This window comes from Urocampus carinirostris, chromosome 11 (genome assembly GCF_059441175.1).
Source record: "Urocampus carinirostris isolate Australia breed hairy pipefish chromosome 11, RoL_Ucar_1.0, whole genome shotgun sequence".
NCBI classification, from domain to species: Eukaryota; Metazoa; Chordata; class Actinopteri; order Syngnathiformes; family Syngnathidae; genus Urocampus; species Urocampus carinirostris.
In genome coordinates this window covers 37,484,288-37,499,439 of record NC_142359.1, presented here as the reverse complement: position 1 = coordinate 37,499,439, position 15,152 = coordinate 37,484,288, and the positions used below count along the sequence as shown (strand labels likewise).

Sequence of the window (15,152 nt, the reverse complement as noted above, 5' to 3'; positions counted from 1 at the left end):
CCAACGGAAGATATAGTTGAGTGTCGTCTGCATAGCAGTGAAAACGGATATTGTACTTGCGAATAATATCACAAAATGGAAGCATGTAAATGCTGAAAAGAACGGGGGCCAAGCACCGAACCCTGCGGAACACCACAGGTAACACTAAAGGGCTCAGATGTCATTTCGCCATATTTAACACAGTGCGTCCTATCTGAAAGGTAGGATTTGAACCATGAGAGGACGTTTCCTGAGAGACCAATCCATTTTTCCAACCGTTCTAGTAAGAAATCGTGGTGCACTGTGTCAAAAGCAGCACTAAGATCCAGCAGCATTGCCAGTAGGAGATCATTGGTTACCTTAATCAGAGCTGTCTCAGTAGAGTGGTTAGCCCTGAATCCTGATTGCATGGATTCAAAAAGGTTATTCTCGGATATGAAATCATTCAGCTGCTGTGCCACTACTTTTTCGAGTACTTTAGAAAGGAAAGGAAGGTTTGACACAGGTCTATAATTACATAAGCTTTCTGGATCAAGGTTGGGTCGTTTCAGTGTGGGTTTAATAACGGCGGATTTAAAAGCCCCTGGAACTACACCTGAGGAGAGTGATATGTTTATAATATTTAGAATTGAAGGTCCAAGGACGCCAAAAAGACCTTTAATAAGTGAACCTGGGAGCGGGTCGAACTGGCACGTTGTCGGTTTGGCCGCATTCACCACCTGTTTAAGATCATCAAGTGACAGTTCACTAAAACGGGACAAAATCCCTGGACAGCCACCCTGTCGTGCATCTGTAGATTTCAGCCTTTTAATATGTGTTGTATTGATAATGTCTTTAGCAATTTCTTCCTGTATGCATTGAATCTTCTTAGTAAAGAAGACCATTAAGTCATGAGCTGAGTGGGTGGAACTATATGGGATAGTCTGTTGCCTTGTAAGCGATGCTACAGTGTCAAAAAGTACTTTGGAATTGTTCTTTTGTGACGCAATCACCTTCGAAAGGTAGGCCGATTTTGCAGAGGAAAGGGCCGCTTTATACTTTAACAAGCTATCACACGAGGTTTGATGGAAAACCTCAAGCTTGGTAGCGCGCCATTTTCTTTCCAATTTCCTGCATTCTTTTTTAAGGGTTCTAGTTTCATCAGTAAACTAAGGCGTGCGTCTTTTAGGTCGTGATTTAAGCTGTATGGGCGTTATTGAATCCAGGACACTAGCCAGGGTAGCATTAAACTCATTCATGAGTGAGTCAATAGAGCCTCTGTATGAAGGAAAGGACGAAACTGCTCTTGGAAGAAGTTCAAAGAGCTCAGAAACTGTGCCAGTGCTTATATTGCGTCCACTAAATCCTTCAGCTTTTTTAGCACTACATTTAGCTAGCAACTCAAATGTAACTAAATAATGATCCGAGATAACGGTAGTACACGGTAGCACCGTCATGTTTGAGGTTAAAACTCCTCGAGTCAGAACCAAGTCGAGCGTGTTTCCTTCTTTTTGGGTTGGCAAATCAACCAGTTGATTAAAACCAAATGCATCAATTAGAGACCGAAACGCAACAGTGAGTGAACTGAGTGGTGAGTTCATATGAATGTTTAAGTCCCCCATAATTATAATTTTGTCTGCATAGGTTACTAGTTCAGACAAAAGTTCAGCAAATTCGTCTAAGAAAGTTGTGTATAGTCCTGGTGCGCGATAGATAGTTATTACATAAAATTACAATCGAGAGGACCACATAACAAGAGCCTCGAACGACTTGTAATTATTAGAGGTACGAGGAGTAAATTTGAGCGTTTTTTCAGAAATGAGCGCGACACCGCCACCCTTCTTCAACGTGCGTGTTACATGGCTACTCACGTAGTCTGCAGGAGAAGCATAATTTAGTAGTAAAAACTCATCCAGCCGTAACCAAGTTTCACAAAGACCAATACAATTAAGTTTATAATCACGAATCATGTTATCAACAAGTAAAGCTTTAGGAGCAAGCGATCTAATATTTAAAAGACCACATTTGAGCTTTGCTGAATCATTTGATTTAGCTGAAGTCTTTGTAGTCTTTGTAGAGATCGTCACAAGATGCCGCCGTTCGTTAGCGTTGAGTTTAAGACGTCGGTTGTCCGGCGAGGAATGAATGGTGGAATTAGTGTTGGCTTGCTCGTAGTACTTCGTCTTTTAATTCAGAATCACTGGTCATAGTCCCATTATTGCCCCCTGGCTTGAGGCTCAAAGTTTTCATATTGCCCTATTGTGAAACGAATAATTCTGTGATTGCTCGCTCTTAGTATTGGAACTGCAAATGTGACAATTCAGCAATTTTAAAATAGAAAAAAAAAATAAAAAGTTAAGCTAAACAAGAAATACATTTACCACTAAAGAAATTAACCCATTTGCCATATTTTCCCGGACGGTAAGGCACACACATAAAAACAAAATTTTCCAGAAATTAGAAAGTGCGCCTAATAGATGGGTAATACAGTAAATAAAATCCAAAATGCATAACAGTTCAATGGAATGCTATTACATATGGTAACCATTTATGTAAGAATCAAGTTGATTTAGTTGTCAAGTCAAGTCACATTTGTTTATACAGCCCTTAATCACAAAAAGTCTCAAAAAGACGGCACAGGCCACAATTTCAATACAACCCTGTTGTTCTTATTTAATATGCCTTATAGTCAGGTGCACCTCAAATATGAAAAAAACTCACAGGCGAAAATGTTGAGGGTGTGCCTTATAATCAAATGTGCTTTATTATCTGGAAAAATCCAAAGTTATAAATTCGAATACAATAAATTACATAATTATTTATGCAGTAAAATATAAATGTCTCCCCTGACTGCACATCACTGATATGTCATATATGTATTGGACTTGATCATGAAACGATCTTCTTTTGTTTCTTTTAGCAAACTGAAGCCTGTCTTGGAACGACCCAATCCAAGTAAATACAACGTAAGTGTCTCCATCATGTAATCGGTGGTATAAATCTGAGCAATTGCAAAAGTCCAATTGTGATTATATTTGTTGGGTGCTTGCCTCTTACTAAGCATGCAATATCCATCAGATGAGTTCATCCTATTCATCGGAAGTGCAGGAGTAGTCCATAACAATATGCAAAGTATAATGTGCAGCAAACAACACAGTGGAAATGCGTGAGTTCTTTGGTTAGCCACAATACAGCCTTTACTGATTTAAACTAAAGCTAAGTAGTATTTATGTCCAATTGGTGATGCAGTAATCCCTCGGTTGTAGCGGTTAATGAGGACCAGAAACCTCAGCGAAAAGTGAAATTCCGCGAAGTAGTGATGTTTTAACTTACCTATCTATCTATCTATCTATCTATCTATCTATCTATCTATCTATCTATCTATCTATCTATCTATCTATCTATCTATCTATCTATCTATCTATCTATCTATCTATCTATCTATCTATCTATCTATCTATCTATCTATCTATCTATCTATCTATCTATCTATCTATCTATCTATCTATCTATCTATCTATCTATCTATCTATCTATCTATCTATCTATCTATCTATCTATCTATCTATCTATCTATCTATCTATCTATCTATCTATCTATCTATCTATCTATCTATCTATCTATCTACCCACCTACCCAACTACCCACCTACCTACCTACCTACCTACCTACCTTGGTCATATCCCTCAAGAGGGGTGACCGACGGCAAGACGGCAAGACAAACACATACAATAACAAAGGAAATAAAAAGGGGAAAAAAAATAGCAAAAACACACACAAACATTTTTGGACCAACCCAAATGCCCAAACACCCAAACAAATTAGGCACCTCGGCACCCAAGTTGGTCATGCTTTCGTCCCTCCAGATGAAACCGGACACAAGAAAGCGGCCATGTCACTCGGGTCAGGGTGACACAACACACTCTTGTTCAACAGCAGGGCCCGACAGCTTTCACTGGTTTACCCCTGCCGCATCATACAGGTGCCCTGCCCACCCATTAGAACGCGTCCAAACATCCCACATTCCTTTTACAACACCGCTCCACTCATTCCTATTACCAACAAGAGCTCGAGCTTCCACTAGATTTAGACCTCTTTCCTGCAGTGCATTCATAACACCATTCATAACACCATTCATCCACGTCAATCGCGGCCTTCCTCTTGGTCTCCTTCCATTTACTTCTGCTCTGTAGATCCTCTTCAACATTCGCTCCTCATCCATCCTCTACATGTGTCCAAACCAACCGAGTACTATCTTAACCACACGCTTGCTCGGTTCCACAACTATTCCAGTTCTGACTCTCACAATTTAATTTCTCAATCTATCAAATCTTATCACTCCTAACATAATCCTCAAACACTTCATCTCAAAAACATTTAATTTCCTTCTCAAATCTGAGTTTAGGCTCCAAGTCTCTGCACCATACAACACAGTCGGCAAAATCACACTCTCATACAGTCCTCTCTTAACATCCATGCTCATACTCTTGTTGCTCATCACTCTCCTCAGAGCACCCAAAACCTTGCTTCCTTGATTCACTCTGTGCGATACCTCGCACTCCATTGCACTAACTGCAGCCACATCACAACCCAAGTACCTAAAGAGTTCAACTTCTTCCAGCACCTGTCCATGCAACCTTATTTCTAACGCCATGCCCTCTCCACCACGTGAACACTTGATCATCTTACTCTTCCCAACATTCACTCATAACTTTTGCTTATCACATACTCTTCCAAACTCCGATACCAACCTTCTCAATGTTTCCTAAGAATCATCCACAAGCGCTGTGTCATCTGCAAACAACAACTGACTTACCTGCCACACTGTTCCACTGTTATCGATCATCTCTACATCTCTGCCAAATACTCTTGCATTCACCTCTCTCACCACGCCATCCATGTAAATATTAAACAGCCATGGTGACATCACACACCCCCGTCTCACACCAGTCAACACAGGGAACCACTCACTTGTCTCACTCCCTACTCTTACACATGCTCTGCTGTTCACAGAAAACTCTTCAAAGCTTCCAACAACTTTTCACCCACTCCATACATTACCATCACTTGCCACAACGCCTCTCTATCAACTGTCATACGCCTTTTTCAAGTCCATGAAAGCCAAATAAACATCCTTACCTTTTGCTAAATATTTCTCGCACACCTGTTGTACTGCAAACACCTGATCCACACATCCTCTTCCTTTCCTGAAACCACTCTGCTCATCCATCACAACTTCATTGGTTCTTTCTCTCACCCTCTTAATCAAGACTCTTCCATACAGCTCACAACAAACTGATACCTCTTGAATTGCTACATTCATACTTATTACCTTTACCCTTATACAATGGCACCACACATGCACTACAGCAGTCAACAGGAACCACACCACTTAAAAAGCATACATTCAACAAGCATACTGACCAGACAATCATAGCTGTGCTACCTTTTTTCATGCATTCAGCTGTACAAACATCCAAACCACGTGCCTTCTCCCCTTTAATTTCTTTCACTGCCTGTTGCACCTCCCATGTTTTCACAGGCTTCACATTTAAATCACCCAACACGGGCATTCTCTCCATACCATCGATCGCCTTGACTCCCACTTCTCTCCCTTCCTCCACATTTAGCAACTCCTCAAAATACTCTGCCCATCTCGTCCTGACTGCACTACCGCTAACCTGCACTGTACCTCGACCAACTTTTCTCATTCCACACACTTATTTTGCACTCCTCAACACTGCCTCTTTAAATCACTTCCATTCCATTTCCACACTCTCCATTTCTCTTCTACTAATCCGTTCATACTCTTCCCATATCCTCTCTTTAAACTCTCTTTCCTTTTTTGCCTTACTCAACTCTGACATTTTCACTCTTCCCTCACACTCTTTTTATAACTAGCCCTCCACGATCCATCCATTCTCAGTTTTCCTTCCACATAAAAATGATCCGACATACCACTCATTTAACCTCTGTAAACATGCACATCCAACAATCTACTTAAAATCCTGTTCCTAACATCTACATAATCCATCAGTGCTCTGTCCACCATCTCGCCACCATCCACTCTAACAAAGGTTTACTTATTCACGTCCCTCTTTTCAAACAATGTATTTCCAAACACTCATTTTCCACACATAACTCAATCGATTTCTTCCCACTGTCATTTCTTCCTGGTACTCCATATCTACCAATCACATTTTCAACCGTTTCATCACCCACCCTAGCATTCAGGTCACCTAGTATTACCACTTTCCACCCTTCTTTCGCACTTGCCACACAGTCGGACAAATCCCTCCAGAACTCCTCTCTCTCCTCAGCATTTCTTTTTGAACCAGGTCCATATGCATTTACAAACATCCATACTTCTACAGCCCACTTTAACCTCACCCACATCAATCTGGAAGATATCTCTTTCCACTCCACCAGTTTTTCCTTTGCTTTCTCACTCACAAGCACAGCCACTCCTTCCCTAGCATGCCCACCCGTAACTCCAGACTTTTTATCATACATACCTCCGAGCTGTACTTCACCCTTTCCTTTCATCTTTGTTTCACTCAAGGCTAACACATGAACCTTCATTTTAGTCATCATCCTTCCGATCTCCTCTTTCTTCCACTCAGTCGCTTTACTTCCACATCCTCTCTTATTTAGTGACCCGATAACTAGGGTTTGCGAGACCTTTTGGTCTCCCGCCCCCCTTTCTTTGCCTTACTGTCTCTTAGGGAGTAGAGAGAAGAGGATCCCTAGTCCCCTCGCTCCGTCCACTTTAGTCGCCTCTTACGACACGCAGGGGACAAATCTGCAAAGCACTGAATCAGCTATAACCAAAACGCGAAGTAGCAAGGGGTCTCTGTATTATATTGAGTACAGAGATTTGGATGCACAAAACTGTCACGAGCCTTTTTTGCTCTTTTGGCCCTCGGTCACCGTCTCCAAATGAAACCTGCCGCCTCGATTCACCGTCTACCCTTTTTAATCTCGCCATGCTGCTCTTTCATTTCCTGCCCAGTTGGATGAGTCGAGCATCTCAATTCACTCTTGCACACTTTACATTCCTAATCCACATGATGGCACCAGCTCATGTCATTTTCTGCTGACAAACAAGCACCTGTGCTCATGCTCAAGGATGCATCATGAGTCACAGAAGGATGTTTGCATCGTTTGGAGATGTTTTTATTTTCATTTGGGTAAAAACATTTTTATTTGAAGCAGGGGTCTCAAACTCATGTTATTTAGGGGGGTGTTAGAGTCAGTCTGGGTGAGGTGGGGCCAGATAGTGTTTTCCCCATGAAAAACTCTGATAAACACATTCCACTGTTCCCAAATATCACACTAGTTTTTTACACAAAAGTTTAAAATGTAAAAAACATTAAGAATTAATATGAAATCGGTCAATTAGTAATAAACAAATGCAGTTTGAGTAAGCTGCACTTACATTAAAACTTCATTTTAACGCAGAGGCCCCAAAATATTATCCCAAAGCTGCAATTGGCACCTAGGCTGTGGGTTTGAGACCAATTTAAAGAAACAATTTGTCATGATTTCCCCATTGCCGTCACCTGTGCCCGCTCGTTTGGCTCCAGCTGCTGCTCGGTTCCTGATTGGTTCCCCCTCCTATTTAAACTCAATACCCTCATTCACTCCTTGTCAGTCCGTCAACGAACTTTCGCACGTGCAAGTCAAGCATTTTTGAACTGTATCCTGTATTCTGTACGGATCTCCTGTCCCTGGCTTCCCGATTGTCTCTGATTACCTGACTTTTTCTGATCTCTGACCACGCTATGATCTCCCGTCCCGATTACCTGACTTGTTCCGATCTCTGACCACGCTCGGATCTCCCGTCCCGGCTGCCCGACTTGTTGTTGCTCTCCGACCACGCTTCGACCTTGTGGGCTTCCTGCTTCTCCTGCCCAGCATTCGCCAAATCACTGGCGTTTGTTTTCCCGCGCCTGACTTTTCCGCTTCCGTAAAAAAGCTTGGTGTGAAAAGTTATGCGTTTGGGTCTAATGTCTTTTCTGGTCCTGACTCAGTGTATTATTTAGCACCTTCTAGTGGTGTAAAAGTCTTCATTCATTCTAAAATATATTGATTGAAATTATAATTAAATACCTATTGCATACACTACAGTCGTATATGAGTGATACTGTAAGTGAAGCGCTTACTGTTGTATGAATTTCATTTGCCTTATAATCCAGTGCGGATTACATATGACAAAATTATTTTGGGTGCGTCTTATAATATGTTTTTTTTCTAGTAGTGCAGGGGATACGTTACAAAGACTTTTTCCGATAGGCATAACCCACAAGGCAGAAATATTTAGTTAATTGTTGAACTATTTAATTATTTACTTGCCACCTGAGAACAACCCCAATTTACAAGCTCAAATATCTGTTTAACAATTAAAAAGTACTTTATAAACATTTTTTTAAATAACGTCCGTACTGTCAAATGACAGTGGAACCTCGGTTCTCGACCATAATCCGTTCTAGAACCCTGTTCGAAAACTGATTTGTTCGATCACCGAAATCATTTTTCCCATTAAAAATGATGTAAAGGGCCGCGTATGAAAGATTACGCTAACATGAACGTGTAATAATAAAAAAAAGGATAAAGAAAAGAATTATGGATAGGATTTCTTACCTTTGTGGTGGTCAGCAGAAGGCGCAGGTGGACGGCCGTTATAGCACTCACTCCCTTAGCCACATCACTAGATTTCACAGCCTTCTTATTCTTTAGTATCGTACTGATCGTAGATTTAGCCATGCTGTATTCCCTAGCAAGATTAGACACTCGCACACCTCCTTCATATTTTGCTATTATTTCTTTCTTAAATACAATAGTTGTGCGCACTATTTTTCTTTTTTCACCTGCAGCAACTTTGCTGCTTGCACTGACTTTCTTCAGAGGCATTATAAGGGGCTAAAACACCCGTACGCCGCTCAGCATCGCACCCTAGCGTACGCACTCACGCATTACCGGCGTACGAACTCCGATTTTTTGACCAAACAGCGAAGCAAGAATTTCTCGAAATTTTTGGTCGGACTCCGATTTGTTCGAACTGAGATGCGTTCGAAAACCGAGGTTCCACTGTATATTTGTAACTACAATCTTACTTTACGTGATACATAAAGCTGCCATCATTTGGATGTTATGGAAAACTGCATTTACCTTTTGATTAGATAGATAGATAGATAGATAGATAGATAGATAGATAGATAGATAGATAGATAGATAGATAGATAGATAGATAGATAGATAGATAGATAGATAGATAGATAGATAGATAGATAGATAGATAGATAGATAGATAGATAGATAGATAGATAGATAGATAGATAGATAGATAGATAGATAGATACTTTATTCATCCCCGTAGGGAAATTTACACTTCCAGCAGTCTACCCTGATTATGTCCTACAAAATAAATATCAGAAATATATATCTTTATATATCCATACATTTTTCAACTATCAAACATTTTTAAAAGCACCGGGGAGCCATTAGGGACCGCCAATATGGGCATGTGGCTCCAGATCAAGTTTAGTGTGTTAGGACGTCCAGATTGTTGGCAATAGAAGGCGTCTTCTTCTGTTTAGCCAATATAATGCAGAACACAATGCACAATGCAAATCCGCAAAGTAGCAAGCCTGCAACAAGTTTACTGTTACACAGGACTGTTTTTAGGGAAGTGCACTATGTTTGGCAACCCCTATCACTTACCCAATCAAATTGCTCTGGAGGCTTGGCTGCCGTGTTTGGTGTTTACAGTTTATTCTGTATGTTTTCATCATAAAGTGTCTCAACAGTAACATACTTATCAGTTTTGAATAAAATATTCCTTTGAGACGTTAAGCCAAAACAGGGTCTGTTGGTGTAACACAGTGATTGTAAACTCTAGTTAAAACTTCGCCCTACATATTTTGGACCGGAAAAGTGGCTTGCTTTGAAACTTCTGTTATGCATACAATAAAATTTGAAAGTCACATTGGAGATTACTATGGCCCCATTTTATGTCCGAGCCAGATTTACTCATGAAAAGAACCGTATCTGGCTGGGGAGCCAAACATTTCCGACCCCTGAGCTTGAACAATGTCATGAATAAACAAGAAGACTTCTCACCACTACCCCTTCAATTGACCTCTGTAACACAGACGACAATTCTCGTTCGGCGGTACTTGTGCTTTGGTAAAGGGGCGGCCATTGCCTTGGCTATTCACTAAGCATCAAGGCATGATGGTGACACAGTGAGAGAGGGCAAGGCTCGTCCTCGGGGACGCACCCCCCCCCTAACCCCCTCGTGGACATCTCATGTGTCCTCGCTGAGCCAAAGCATCTCGGACACATTGCGGTCACCCTTAGCTGGAGGAAATATGACAAACACAAAAGGTTGAGCCTACTTGCCGCGATGCTAGTGTGCTCGTCTTGATATTGGACTGCTACCTTATAAGAAAAAGTAATTTCTTCAGAAGAATATTGCATTCACTTTATCCTGTTTGTGTTTGACAATTATTTTGCGCCTTTGTTGTTTCCAGGGCTATATTTTTGTTAAAAAAAAAAAAGAAAAAAAAAAACCTAGGACATCTGAAAAAGAAAAACAAAAATCACCAAAACCGAAATAATATTAATATTTCTGAAAGTAGACAAATAATTTACACTACAAATCGGGAATTCATACATCTTTTTTTTCAAAAACTGAATAGTATTTTAAAAAAAAGAAAAAACAGGCAAAAAACAGAAAAATAAATACAGTATTTTGAATAGGTGAAACAAATTATTTTAAAACGGTATCATATTGTTTTGAAAAACAATGTTTTTATTATTTGATAAACAAAAACATTCTGATTTCAAAACCAGAAGAAGTTAAATTTTCAATCATGAAAATACATATTTTTAAGTACAGGAGTTGTTTTCTCTTCCAAAACAAATGACATATTTTTTTTAAAAAAGTTTTAAATTACAGAAAAAAACGTTTTTACTGAATAACAGAAAACCTAAGAGCCAAAAAGAAAGAGAAAAATGAAAAATATTTGGAAAAACAGAATTATAACTAACAATCAGGATTTGTTTTTCTGAAAAGCAAAACAAAAATAGTTTTAAAAAAACAAAAGAAATATATAGTTTAAAGAGAATACATGTTTCAAAATAGGATTGTTTTTGGTCAGAAAAAAGAAACACCTAGTTCCAAAGACAGAAAAAACAGTTTTAAAACCAAGAAAACATATAAAAACAGAAAAAAAGTATATTTGAAAACAAAAACAAAAGTATCTGGAAAAACAAATACTTGGAAAAACAGGACCAGAATATTTCAAAAACAGAAAAAAATATTTAGAAACATAGGAAAGGTAATGGTTCAAAAAAGAGAAATGAAAATATTTGAAAAAATAAAGGAAAATATATTTTTTTTAAAAAACTGGGAATAGAACATTAAAAAAAAACACGGATGAAAAGTTATCCAAAAAACAAAGCCTCTAAAAACCATATCCAGAAAAACAGGATGTTTTTTAATTTTTCAAGTAAAAACAATGTGCTTTCATAAATTCATCAAATTCATTTGACAAAAATATCAGGCTGCTCCCACATAAATTTTTTTAGGAGCTCCTGCAGTGATGCTCACATATCGAAGCTCCAACAAGGGGGGCAGCAAGCGGGCATGGGCCTAATCTCCCTGTAGGGAGCTTGTTTTCAGCCGTCTGGCAGCAAACAGATGCACTGGCTTGTTTTTTTTTTGGTTCTTGAGACTTGTTGAGAGTGCCGGAGAGCATTTTGATTGATGCGGCGCCAACTCACAACAAAGCACAACCTCAACCTTGAAGAACACTACAATAGGTGGGTTAATTTCCATACCCTACTGCAATCGTTTTAAACCCTGTTACTGAGGAATCACATATATATAATCAGTGGGAATTAGAGGTAGGATTCGGCCTCAAAAACTCCAGCTCGACCGGGCCAGCAGGTATTAAAGTCCAAACCTGCCCAGGCCAGACCAGTTAACTTGATCCGAGTAACCGAGCCCAAAAAAATATGAATTTTCATATTTTTTGGGGGGACTCGGGAGGAGGAAGAGTGATTTATTTTTTTATTATTTTTTGCTTTCACGGCACGCTGTAAGACAAAATGATTTAATTCAGACAACAAATCGATTTGTTTGTGTTAAAAAAATAAAAACTGAGATTAATTTTTTGGGCAAATTTTCCCATACCCAGTTGAAAGTTTTGTTGAAAATTTGCAGGGGTCAAGGCCATTTTTAGTGTTTTTTTACGTAAATTAGCATGACAATTATTTTACTATGCTTGTTACTGTAATTAAATAACTAAAACTCCAAAAAGGTTAGCGTTTAATTCTTGCAGCTGGTTTTAAAAAAAGATTAGAATATTTCTATCAAATTTATTTTACTTGACATAATTCCATATTAATTTATAAAACTATGAATCCATTATTTAAATGTATTGTTTTTGAACAACAGTGTTAGAAAACACATTTTTAGCTTTTAAGTCCAGTTTTTTTTTCCCTTTATCTAATACATATTTATCAGATCTGCATTTATGAGAATAGCATATAAGCAAAATAAATAATTTGACTGCTGCCAGATAATTTACTTTAAATGGACTATTTATCATGTTCTTGATATAAGATTTAAAAAAAAAAGACATATTGGACAACTGAAGTACCTTGATCGGAATCATTTCTAAAAAAGAAAAGGAAATTAAATCTCATTAAATTACTCTATAACGGATTTCATTCAGGAATTAAAATAGATTCCCACTGCCATCATTTCTCTCTCTGCCCTGTTATGATTCATTATTCAATTCACACATACGAATTGAAGTTTGCCTTGAGATTCACTGTCCAACTTTTTTCTTTACTTTTTGAATTCTGTTTAGATATCTACAGATTATAAGTATTTTTGAACTAATGAATTGGGACATTGATACAACATGGCGTCGCATGGATGCATGCATGCGGGTAGTTGCTCTCCAGCTAATCTTCTATTTATTGCCGTTCTCTTGTCTTTTTTGCTTTCACTTTTGGACACATGTGTGGCCAAAATACTTACAGTAGGGACGAACTTATTCGGTTGGGTGGGCGTCTAAATTTTGACTTTTCGGGCACTTTTTATACCGCCTATGATATACCGAGCGAACTTCAAAGAGATCATCCTTGTGGACAGCTATTCCTCCTAATAAACGACGACAACGGCGCCGTAAGGACAGAAAACAGAAGCGTGGTTGCCGTGCAGGTAGATGTGTGAAGCGTGCGAAGTCTAAGGAGCAAGAAGGACGCGAGGATGTAACTAATTCCACCATTCATTCCTCGCCGGACAACCGAAGCTTTACACTCAGCGCACACGAACAGCCACAACGGCGGCATCTTTTGAAGATCTCTACAAAGACTACAAAGACAAATGATTCAGCAAAGCTAAAATTTGGTCTTTTAAATATTAGATCGCTTGCTCCTAAAGCAATACTTGTTGATAACATTATTCGTGATTATAAACTTAACTGTATGGGTCTTTGTGAAACTTGGTTACGCCCGGATGAGTATTTAGCGCTAAATTATGCTTCACCCCCCCACTACGCGAGTAGCCATGTAGCACGCACGTTGAAAAAGTGTGGCGGTGTCGCGCTCATTTCTGAAAAAACGCTCAAATTTAATCCCCGTACCTCTAATAATTACAAGGCGTTTGAGGCTCTTGTGATGCGGTCCTCTCGATTGTCAATTTATGTAATAACTATCTATCGCGCACCTGGACTATACACAACTTTCTTAGACGAATTTGCTGAACTTTTGTCTGAACTAGTAACCTATGCAGACAAAATTATAATTACGGGGGACTTAAACATTCATATGAACTCACCACTCAGTTCACTCACTGTTGCGTTTCGGTCTCTAATTTGGTTTTGATCAACTGGTTGATTTGCCAACCCATAAAGAAGGAAACACGCTCGACTTGGTTTTGACTCGAGGAGTTTTAACCTCAAACATGACGGTGCTACCGTGTACTACCGTTATATCGGATCATTATTTAGTTACATTTGAGTTGCTAGCTAAATGTAGTGCTAAAAAATCTGAAGGATTTAGCGGACGCAATATAAGCACTGGCACAGTTTCTGAGCTCTTTGAACTTCTTCCAAGAGCAGTTTCGTCCTTTCCTTCATACAGAGGCTCTATTGACTCACTCATGAATGAGTTTAATGCTACCCTGGCTAGTGTCCTGGATTCAATAGCGCCCATACAGCTTAAATCACGACCTAAAAGACGCACGCCTTGGTTCACTGATGAAACTAGAACCCTTAAAAAAGAATGCAGGAAATTGGAAAGAAAATGGTGCGCTACCAAGCTTGAGGTTTTCCATCAAACCTCGTGTGATAGCTTGTTAAAGTATAAAGCGGCCCTTTCCTCTGCAAAATCGGCCTACCTTTCGAAGGTGATTGCGTCACAAAAGAACAATTCCAAAGTACTTTTTGACACTGTAGCATCGCTTACAAGGCAACAGACTATCCCATATAGTTCCACCCACTCAGCTCATGACTTAATGGTCTTCTTTACTAAGAAGATTCAATGCATACAGGAAGAAATTGCTAAAGACATTATTAATACCACACATATTAAAGGGCTGAAATCTACAGATGCACGACAGGGTGGCTGTCCTGGGAAATTGTCCGGTTTTAGTGAACTGTCACTTGATGATCTCAAACATGTGGTGAATGCGGCCAAACCGACAACTTGCCAGTTCGACCCGCTCCCAGGTTCACTTATTAAAAGTGTTTTTGGCGTCCTTGGACCTTCAGTTCTAAATATTATAAACATATCACTCTCCTCAGGTGTAGTTCCAGCAGCTTTTAAGTCCGCCGTTATTAAACCCACACTGAAACGACCCAACCTTGATCCAGAAATCTTAAGTAATTATAGACCTGTGTCAAACCTACCTTTCCTCTCTAAAGTACTTGAAAAAGTAGTGGCACAGCAGCTGAATGTTTTCATATCCGAGAATAACCTTTTTGAATCCATGCAATCAGGATTCAGGGCTAACCACTCTACTGAGACAGCTCTGATCAAGGTAACAAATGATCTCCTACTGGCAATGGATCCTGGTGCTTCATCACTTTTGCTGCTGCTGGATCTTAGTGCTGCTTTTGACACAGTGCACCACAATTTTCTACTAGAACGGTTGGAAAAATGGATTGGTCTC

General features: G+C 39.4%; 1 protein-coding gene across 4 annotated transcripts in view; it reads left to right on the top strand.

Moving 5' to 3' along the window:
* Positions 1-15,152, top strand: part of syt1a (synaptotagmin Ia) — a 217,776-nt gene that overhangs the window by 64,348 nt on the left and 138,276 nt on the right. For 2 of the 4 annotated variants that reach the window (XM_088348130.1, XM_088348128.1), the window contains exon 2: positions 2,879-2,924. The exons of 1 other annotated variant lie outside the window; for it this stretch is intronic. The gene's annotated coding sequence lies outside the window, so the exon portion shown is untranslated. Of the gene's footprint in view, positions 1-2,878; positions 2,925-15,152 lie in introns of those variants that run through there. One more of the 4 variants, XM_088348129.1, reaches the window with a different exon arrangement.